Here is an 11,851-nt window from a genome sequence, read left to right as displayed (position 1 = left end):
TGATCTTAGCCTGACTGGTTTTAGGTGGAATCTCAGGGTTGGTTGTTTTGAATTGCATTTCCCTGATGATTAAGGATGCTGAATATTTTTTTTCAGGTGCTTCTCAGCCATTCCGTATTCCTCAGGTGAGAATTGTTTTTTCAGCTCTGAGCCCCATTTTTTAATGGAGTTATTTGATTTTCTAGAGTCCACCTTCTTGAGTTCTTTATATATGTTGGAAATTAGTCCCCTGTCTGAATTAGGATAGGTAAAGATCCTTTCCCAATCTGTTGGTGGAACTTTTGTCTTATTGACATTGTCTTTTTCCTTACAGAAGCTTTGCAATTTTATGAGATCCCATTTGTTGATTCTCGATCTTACAGCACAAACCACTGCTGTTCTATTCAGAAAATTTTCCCCTGTGCCCATATCTTCAAGGGTTTTCCCCACTTTCTCCTCTATAAGTTTCACTGTCTCTGGTTTTATGTGGAGTTCCTTGATCTACTTAGATTTGACCTTAGTACAAGGAGATAGGAATGGATCAATTCGCATTCTTCTACATGTTAACCGCCAGTTGTGCCAGCACCATTTGTTGAAAATACTGTCTTTTTTCACTAGATGGTTTTAGTTCCCTTGTCAAAGATCAAGTGACCATAGGTGTGTGGGTTCATTTCTGGGTCTTCAATTATGTTCCATTGGTCTACTTGTCTGTCGCTATACCAGTACCATGCAGTTTTTATCACAATTTCTCTGTAGTACAGCTTTAGGTCAGGCATGGTGATTCCACCAGAGGTACTTTTATCCTTGAGCAGAGTTTTTGCTATCCTAGGTTTTTTATTATTCCAGTTGAATTTGCAGATTGCTCTTTCTAATTCGTTGAAGAATTGAGTTGGAATTTTGATGGGGATTGCATCTGTAGATTGCTTTTGGCAAGATAGCCATTTTTACAATGTTGATCCTGCCAATCCATGAGCATGGGAGATCGTTCCATCTTCTGAGATCTTCTTTAATTTCTTTCTTTAGAGACTTTCATACATGACATTATAAACAACTCTTACATTAGTAACCAATTAAATTTAAAGTTTTTCTTCAAAATACATTAAGACACCATGGATTAATATTGCAAATATGGCATGGTTTACCCAGATCCACATAAGAATCAGCTAATAAGACTCATCATCATAATAATAACAGGTTTTCACAAATCACTGAAACATTTCACACTAATCATCTAATGTAGCGTCTACATCTCATTCAGTGGAAGACAGAAATAAATAGGTTGTGTATTTTTTTAAAGTTGTCTGGGAATAGAAGTAGTAATGTTTGAACAGACTATTTTGCAGTCATGCTGGAAGCTAGTAAATGAGGCTAAATTGTATTTATGTGTATTTCCCTTTTGTGCATATTTAGGGCTCAATAGACAAGTTTTTGTAGTTATTTCCCTTGCTGTGTGTTACACTCACTCCATTAGTGATTCCTGTGACAGGCCTAGAAACCTGGAAGCAGTCCTGAGGCAAAGAGTTTCATGGAAACTTAGTCTCCTGGAACCATGGCATCCCATATAATGAATGCTCAAGCTTGTCCTTGGGAATGGATCTATGTTATCTCTTTCAGTATTGTTTTATTATAGATATCTCCAAGCAATGACTTGCCAAATAGCTAAGCAAAATTAAACTTTGCTTCCTGGCCTTCACCAATGCCCTAGATAGTCTTTAAGCCCACTCTGGGCTTGGAATTCAGTAAGAATGTTACCTATTCAGTAACATTCAGAATTGCCTCTAGTATTGTAAGAGAGATAGTGAAAGAAATCAGGCATTAACTATCTACTACACACAGTTAGAAACCTCAGGGCAAGCTTAGCAAAGCAAGTTTAGAATTCTTATTATAGTTATGTATGGCCGACTACATTACTTATTAGTAGAAAGTCCCCCCCCACACACACACACAATCACTTAGAATAAAAGCTGAGCCACTCACATATACAGGAATTTACAATGGTTTAGGAAGTAGATCTGACTGTGATTTGAGGAGGAACTAGAGTATTGCATTATTCATGAGAAGGTTAGCTAGAGCTGAACTCCCTAATAAGAATCTTGGCTTGGGAGTGAAAGCCCTTGCCTTAGGAGTGTAAAGACCTCACACCTGGCTTCTAAGAATATAGATGACTTTAGATAGAGTTGACTTTTTCTCAGTTGTTTTATTGCCCAGTTCCTGCCAGTCTTTATGTTTGCATTCCTCTATTTTGTTTAAGAGTCATTAAGCATCCCATAACCTCATTGTACTTTGCTGATGTGTCACCTAACTTCCCTATTTTCTTCTGTATTAAAAGTTTGATGCTCAATTAGACAAATTACATTCAGATACAGCACACTCCTTTGTGTCTGTATTTGTTTGTCATTTCTCACACACTCCTGCCCATCTGACCAGGACCCTGATTTCTCCTGAGGATTGAGAGGGGGCTGACTGAGGCTGGTCCAGGGCAGCTGTGCAATGTACATAAATTAGATTATAAATTTCACATGAATTATATTTTTATTCATTCAATCAAAATAATATTTATGAACAGAAACATTATTGTATAATCATATTTTTCTTTTCTTTTTTTATAAACATTTATTTCTTCCATTTATATGAGTACACTGTAGCTGTCTTCAGACACACCAGAAGAGGGCATTTGATCCCATTACGGTTGGTTGTGAGGCAGGACGTGTTTGGTGGGAATTGAACTCAGGACCTCTGGAAGAGCAGTCAGTGCTCTTCAACCCTGAGCCATTTCTCCAGCCCCCATATTTGAATTTACTATGAGTTAATATTTATGTACAATTTAAGGTCATTTGGTGACATATCTTTTCTTGATCCTTCTTCTAATTCTTTTCTGTAATTGTATTGGCCTTACCATGCACAGCTAAACAATTTGTTCCCTTTGCTTTGATGGTTTAAATGCATTAAACGCATGATTCAAAATAAACCATTCAGCCCTTAAGCTTTTCTCAGAGGTTGCTTTGCTGTAGGGATGTAAGAGTAGCTAGTACCTGACTTAATAACTTGACTAGGTCTCAACAGAAATCTCTGAGTGCAATTTTTCCATTATGAATGTTTTCACCTAATATATTTTGGTTATAGTTTTCTCCTCTCTTAACTCCTCCCAGGTCTTCTCCAGTTATACAACCACCGAACTTCAGTTTCTTTCTCTCTCTCTCTTCCTCTCTCTCTCTTTCTCTCTCAACAAAATAAAACCATAAAGCAAACAAACAAACAAACAAACATAAACAAAACAAAACAAAAAAAAAACTAGACAAAAATAAAACAAAATGAGAAGAAGCAAACCCATTAACTCAAACAAACGAAACAGATTCTGTTTCTTTTTGATTAACAACTATGGGCACCAAACCACATTGAGGTATAGTAGACACTCCATTGAGGAAAACTAATTTCCCTTTCCAAGCAGTTATCAATTATAAATACATTTTATTTAAATATTTATTTATATTTCTTCTTATTTCTACACTCCAGACTTTATTCCCCTCCCAATCCACACTTCAACTGTTCCACATCCCATAACTTCCCTTCTCACCCTGTCTCCACAAGGATGTTCCTACTTCCTGCCCCCTTCCACCAGACCTCTAAATTCCCTAGGGCATCCAGTCTCTTAATGGTTAGATAAATCTTCTCTGACTAAACCTAGTCCTGGCAGTCCTCTGATGTATATGTGTTAGGGGCCTCATATCAGCTGCTGTACACTGCCTGGTTGGTGATCTAGTGTCTTAAAGATCTTGAGAATCCAGGTTAATTGACACTGCTGGTCCTCCTACAGGATCGCCCTCCTCTGTAGTTGCCATACTAATATCCAATAAAATAGACTTTCAACCAAAAGTTATCAAACATGATGAGGAAGAACACTTCGTATTCATCAAGGGGAAAATCTAAAAATAGAAAGTCTCAATTTTCAACATCTATGCTCAAAAGGCAAGGGCACCCACATTCATAAAATAAACTTTACTAAAGCTCAGAACACACATTGAACCCCATATAATAATTGTGGGAGATGTCAACATCCCACTCTCACCAATATACAGATCACTGAAACAGAATATAAACAGAGACACAGTGAAACTAAGAGAAGTTATGAACTAAATGGATTTAACAGGTATCTACAGAACATTTCACTCTAAAACAAAAGAATACACCTTCTTCTCAGCACCTCATGCTACCTTCTCCAAAATCGGCCATATAAGTGGTCACAAAACAACCCTCAACTGATACAAGAAGATTGAAATCCCATGCAGATCAGCATGGCATAAGGCTGATCTTCAATAACAACAAAAACAACAAAAAGTCCACATACAAGTGGAAACTTAACAATTATCTGCTCAATAATAACTTGGTCAAGGAATAAAGAAAGAAAGAAATTAAAGACTTTCTGAAATTTAATGAAAATGTTGACACACCAAGCCCAAACTAATGAAACAAAATGAAAGCAGTGCTAAGAGGAAAATTCATAGCACTGAGTGCCCTGGTAAAGACATTGAAGAGATCTTACACTAGCAACTTAACAGCAAACCTGAGAGCTCTACAACAAAAAGAAGCAAACTCATCATTAGGAATAGACAGCAGAAAATAGTTAAACTTAGGGCCAAAATCAACCAACTAGAAACAGAGAGCAATACAAAGAATCAACAAAACAAAAGTTCTTTGAAAGAATCAAAAAGATAGCTAAACTCCTAGCCAAATGAAGTAAAGAGCCAAGAGACAGTATCCAAATTAACAAAATCAGAAATGAAGAGGAAGACATAACAACAGAAACAGGAAATTCAACATCACTTCTTGAGTAGGGGTAAGACATTGTGTCTAATGCCCTTTGTCAGTATTTGGATTAGATTTTGTTTGGTTTGAACCAAACGGATTCATATGTGTATCAAGCATATTATATGTGAATGATGTTATTTCCTTAGATTAATCCTCCATCTCTGGCTCTTAAGATCTTTCTGCATCTTCTTGCACTTTGATTCCTGAACATTGAAGTAAGGGGTTCGATGAAGATATTCCAGTTGAAAATGATTGCTGCATTTCTCTCTCTCTCTCTCTCTCTCTCTCTCTCTCTCTCTCTCTCTCCCCTGAACAAATGTGGGTCTCTGTTAATTACTATCTACAACAAGAAGAAGAGAGCTGAGTTTTTCAATGATCTATCAGTGCTTTACTTTTTGTGTTGAAGAACATAAATATAGATCATGTGGAAATTACAAATAAAATCTATATATATTATGCAAGGAGGAAGATATCTACCATAAGTAGTCAATTGACTCTGACACATACATAATAATGAAATATAGATAAATACATTTAGGTTTAAAACTTAACACCAATGTATCAATATATCAGTATGTCATCGAGATTTTATTTATTTATTTATTTATTTATTTATTTTATTCCTATGTTTCTTTTACAGCATATTTAGATGTGGGTATCTGTGTGTTTTTGTGCAATAGACACAGAGTAGGAACCAAGTTAGGAACTAGGAGGGAGGAGGACATTTTTCAAGGAATACAAAGTTAAATAAATTGTTTTAAAGTGATAAATTGAAAATTAGAATAAAGGAATTGAATGGAGAAATAAGTGAAGGGCAGCACAGAAAAGAATAGAACAAAGACCGGAACAGACCTTTTGAAAAGTCATGTACAAATCCAATACTATAAAAGCTTCAAAAATATATGAAAGGAATTTAAGTAAAGACATCATATAATTTGGCATACTATGACCCAATTAGACAGTTTACATCATGAAGTAAAATCTCCATGGTGAAAAATTGGTTGCAATTATTGAATCTCTGACCAATAGGTACAATAGGCCTCTTAAACTTCACAGGTAATTGGCAAGGCTATTGGTTACTCTAAGTAAACTTATTTTAAGGTCCTATTGAGGAATTTCATTTTTTTGTTTTATTTTAATGAAGTTAAATTTTCTTGACTATTTCTTTTGCTCTCTACTCTATCCTTCTCACCCAAAGTACAATGGTGAGAATAATTCTACACACTCAGATGCTCTGGCCTTTTCCATAATAGTAATGGAGTATTCTGGACCAGTATAATTTTAATAATAGAAAGTTGGATTGTTTATTCTAAGAATTCTGTTAAGAAACTCTCTAAAAGTTCTAATTACATCTCTACCTTAACCAGTGACAAACAACACACACAGTGTGTTGACATAGTCAGTGTTACTCACACAGTCTCTTTATGGAAGATCTTCTATCTCTCATTTAGCACTCAAAATTAAGTCCTGTTGAGAACTCCAGTCTTTGTAATAAACAAGTTGTAATTTTTCCTGTTTCCAACCACTGATATTTATTATTTCTGGAAATATATGTCATTGGTAAAGTGAAGGATATATCAAAATTAGAGGAAGTTTTAAAGATAAATTTTGATTGATTTAATTACATTTATAATAAGCGTGTATCAGTTCCAAATAGTATACAGCATTATAAAAAGTATCTTAAACCTATCTCTCTCTAACTTTTACATGTATTATATGGTTTTTCTAAGCTAAGAAGGTCAGATGATCTTTGATTATGTTATAGTATCAGCTAATCTTTTAAGAATATAAGATAAGGGGAATATTACTCAATTTAGAGAAGATCAGGAAACCTAGAGTCATATAAACATTTCCAGAAAACAATCACAAGTAAAATATATAAAGTCAGAATTTCACAGAATGTCTAAATTCAATAGGAATGAGGTTACCACATTCTTGAGTTACACAGTCTGATAAAAATACCTTTAAATAGAACATAAACTATTGTTAGCTGAAAGTAAGAAGTAAGAAATACAGTGAAAGTACTTTTCCAGTTAAGGGAATGTGAGATTTTTATATTGCTCTGACCTCATAGTGCACTGTGAAATGCCTACATGGGACTGAATCAGGAACATTAGGTAAGATCTTTCAAAATTTGCAATGTGCAATATACTTTATTTTTCTCTGAAGTCTCATTTCATAGACCATTATTGGAAGGAAAATAGTCTACTTGATGGAGCAATGGACTGATTCAATATGTCAGATTTCATGTTCCTTTCCACTAGACTGACAAAAAGCCATAGGAATTTAATTTAAAATACGAGAAATTGAGCAATGCTTTATAAAGACCATTTCTATGCCATGCAAGTGGTCTTAAGCAAAAGTACTTTTGTGGTTATCTGAGCACATAAATACCTGGGCAACTTTGAAATGCTGCAAATAATATTCCTCCTTTCAAAATCAAATTATGCAGAACAATCAAATGAGTTCTTCTCTTCTTGTAAAACACACTCAAGACATGTGCAACTAAAATAAAAGAGAACATCTTCTTAGAACTATAGTTAGCCTTCTATACTTTCCATTGTCAATGTAGACAGTATGACTAGTAACAACATGGAGAAGAATGAGTTATTAAAATAGTCTGTTACTGATGTTAATCAGCATCAGGGTAGAAAGTCAAGACAAAACCAAGAGGTAAGGTATGAAGTACAGCTCACAGGAGAATCCTACTGACTGGTGGGTAGCTAATGCTGCTCAGCCAGTCTTCTTGTAAATCTCAGGACAACATGTTCATGCTGGTATGATTCAGCGTGGACATAGCCCTTGCAGACCAGTTGTTATTCATGAAAATGTGACAAAGTCATTGCTGCAGGCAAGTCTGATCTAGGCAGTCTTTCAACTGAGACATTTTCTTCACAGTTAACTCTTTTTTATATTGTCTTGACTAACAAACAAACAGTAACAAAGACAATGGGTTTGCAATACAAAGTGTACTGTTTTTTACTCTAAATCCTATTTATTACCTTCTTTTTGTTTGTTTGTTTGTTTGTTTGTTTGTTTGTTTGTTTTGCAGTGGAATAAAGACCTTCATTAGTGGGGAGTAAACATATAATAGGTAGCAGCCATAGAGAAAAAGGCCATCTGCAGTGCAGAGGAGGGATATAGAAAGGTCAAAAAGTCAACTCTCTTTCTGAAGGCTGTGGGGTGGAAAGAAGCACCTGAAAGGTCTTACTTTTCCTATGTAGTATTGGTCAGTTTGAAGAATAATGGAATGGTTGACTACCCCAGGCTTTTGTCTAACAAATATATCCTTACCAATCCTTGGCCTTCACATTGGTAAGCTAATCTTTCATCACAGATCTTGCTGGTAGGAGAGAGAAGTTCAGGAAGTCTTTGTGTAAGCTTCCAGATTTAAGTCTCATATCAGTAATGTGAATAATAAGCCAGTTATCTTGGAAAATTGCCTTCTTTATGTTTTACCCATGGTCATTCTCCCTACCGTCTACTTAGTGTCTGTCTAACTAAGCAAATACTTGTAGTGCTGAATTAATAATTTATTTTACAAAAAGTCAAACCAGGAAGACTATATTATATTCACCTAACCAATATTGATTTTTTCCTTTGTAAAAGTATGAGCATATATAAAACATAACTTTATAAAAGAAGAAACGGTTAAATAATGCATTTGTGATAGTGCATATAGGTGTGTGTGTATATGTGTGTGTGTGTGTGTGTGTGTGTGTGTGTGTGTAATAGAAGTTTATGACAAGTTTCTGTAACACAGGGAGTTGGAAGACAGTCTGAGCTATATGAGTATTTGTTTCAAAAATAAAATGAGATTAATTAAAATAAAATTTTAAAAGTTCAAAAGGAACCCCGCTGGACCAGAGCCTGGGATCCTTTTTGGTCAGGGTCACCCCCGCCATCCCCAGCTTCCACCTGAGGCCAGCGGAAGGCTGCTAAGGGCTCCAGAGAACTCTCCACACCTCAAGAATTCAGGATCACCTAAGGATCACCGGTGAGTGGAACACAACATCAGCTCCAAAGAATCAAGGAGGACCATGTGCCAGCAGGAACAGGGACAAGGAACTCTGCTTGACCAGAGGCTAAGATCCATTCAGGTCCAGACCAGCCCCGTCATCATCTTCTGGGTGAACGTGGTCCAGGGCATTGAGGACCCCAGAGGAGCCTCCGTGCCGCAGGACCCCTAGCAAACCCAGGACCTTATGATCACCAGAGAGCATGTGAGCGACAGAAGCAACAGAGCTTCTTTCTTGGACATCGTCCTCTTGGGCCTTCTTCCTCAGCCAGGAGGCAGAGCTGAGGCCCAGACCCCTGGGCACCTTCCTTGCCAGAGAAGAGTCAGCCTGCAGGGAGGGCTCTGACCCCAGGACTCAGGAAGTAGATCAGAGCCTCAAACTTCTGGACACCTGCCCTGCAAGAGGAAAGCTTACCTGCAGAGAGCTCTGTGACCAATGGAACTCAGGTGAGAGTTAGACTCCCAGGAGTGCTGACAGAGGCTAAAAGAATCACAGGAGGATCAAGTTCCAGCCAGAGACAGCTTGAACATTAACACCAGAGATTACCAAATGGCGAAAGGCAAACAAACCTTACTAACAGAAACCAAGAACACTGGGCATTACCAGGATCCAGTACACCCACCACAGCGAGTCTTGGATAAACCAACACACCCAAAAAGCAAGACGCAGACTTAAAATCATATGTCATGATGGTGGTAGAAGATTAAAGAAATACAGGAGAACACTGCTAAACAGGTAGAAGTGCTTAAAGAGGAAGCACAAAAATCACTCAAGGAATTACAAGAGAACACTGCTAAACAGGTAGAAGCCCTTAAAGAAGAAACACAAAAATCCCTTAAAGAATTACAGGAAAACACAAACAAACAGGTGATGGAATTGAACACAACCATCCAAGATCTAAAAATTGAAGTAGAAACAATGCAGAACACCCAAAGGGGAACAACTCTGAAGATAGAAACCCTAGTAAAGAAATCAGGAACCATAGATGTGACCATCAGGAACACAATAAAAGAAATGAAAGAATGAATCTCAGATGCAGAAGATTTCATAGGGAACGTGGACACAACAATCAAAGAAATTGTACAATGCAAAAAGATCCTAACAGAAAACATCCAGGAAATCCAGGACACAATGAGAAGACCAATCCTACAGATAATAGGAGTAGATGAGAATGAAGATTTTAACTTAAAGGGCCAGAAAATATCTTCAACAAAATTTTAGAAAACTTCCCAAACCTAAAGGAAGAGATGCCCATGGACATACAAGAAGCCTACAGAACTCCAAATAGACTGAACCAGAAAAGAAATCCCTCCCAACACATAATAATCAGAACAACAAACATTAAATAAAGACAGAATGTTAAAAGCAGTAAGGGGAAAAGGTCAAGTAACATATAAAGGCTGCCCTATTAGAATTACTCCAGACTTTTCACAAGAGACTATGAAAGCAAGAAGATCCTGGACAGATGTTATGCAGACACTAAGAGAACACAAATGCCAGCCCAGACTACTTTACCCAGCAGAACTCTCAATTACTATAGATGGAGAAACAAAACCATTCTATGACAAAACAAAATTCAAACAATATCTTTCTATGAATCCAGCCCTTCAAAGGATAATAAAGGGAAAACACCAACACAAAGATGGAAACTTCACCCTAGAAAAAGCAAGAAAGTAATCCTTCAACAAAACTAAAAGAAGACAGCCACAAGAACAGAATACCAACCTTAAAAACAAAACTGACAGGAAGCAACAATAACTTTTCTTTGAATTCTCTTAAAATCATTGGACTCAATTCTTCAATAAAAATACATAGACTAATATACTGGCTACACAAACAGTACCCAAGATTTTGCTGTTTACAGGAAACCTAACTCAAAGACAAAGACAGACACTAACTCAGAGTAAAATCCTGGAAAATAATTTTCCTAGCAAATGGTCAAAAGAAACAAGCAGGAATAGCCATTCTAATATCGAATAAAATTGACTTCAAACCAAAGTTATCAAGAAAGCAAAGGAGGGGCACTTAATACTCACCAAAGGTAAAATCTATCAATATGAACTCTCAATTATAAATATATATGCTCCAAATACAAGGGCAGCCACATTCATTAACTTTAGTAAAGCACAAAGCACACATTGTACCTCACAAAATAATAGTGAGAGATTTCAACACCCCACTCTCACCAATGGACAGATCCTGGAAACAGAAACTAAAAAAAGACACGAATACTAACAAAGATTATGAAAAAATGGAATTAAACAGATATCTCCAGAACATTTTGTCCTAAAACAAAAGGATATACCTTGTTTTCTGCACCTCATAGAAACTCCTCCAAAATTGACCATATAATGAGTCACAAAACAAGCTTCAACAGATACAAAAATATTAAAATTATGCCATGCATCCTATCAGATCACCACATACTAATGCTGATCTTCAATAACAAAATAAATAATAGAAAGCCAGCATTCACGTGGAAACTGAACAATACTCTATTCAATGATATCTTGATTAAGGAAGAAATAAGGAAATGAAAGACTTTTAAGAGTTTAATGAAAATGAAGTCACAACATACTCAAACTTAAGGGACACAATGAAAGCAGTCCTAGGAGGAAAGCCTATAGTCCAAGTGCCTCGAAAAAGAAACTAGAGAGAGCATACACTAGAAGTCTGATAGTACACCTAGAAGCTCTAAAATGAAATGAAGCAAAATAACCCAAGAGGAGTAGAAGGAAGGAAATAATCAAACTCAGGACTGAAGTCAACCAAGTGGAAACAAAAAGAACTATTCAAAGAATTAACCAAATCTGGAGCTGGTTCTTTGAGAAATCATAAGATAGATAAACCCTTAGCCAGACTAACTAGAGGGCACAGGGACATCATCCTAATTGACAAAATCAGAAATGAAAAGGGAGACATAACAACAGATCCTGAAGAAATCCAAAACACAATCCTAACTAACTAAATAAGAAATGAAAAGGGAGACATGACAACACATCCTGAGGAAATCCCAAATCATCATCAGGTCCTACTACAAAAGGCTA

Source organism: Mus musculus, chromosome 13 (assembly GCF_000001635.26).
Source record: "Mus musculus strain C57BL/6J chromosome 13, GRCm38.p6 C57BL/6J".
Classification (NCBI taxonomy): Eukaryota; Metazoa; Chordata; class Mammalia; order Rodentia; family Muridae; genus Mus; species Mus musculus.
Note: the sequence above shows the minus strand (reverse complement) of the source record.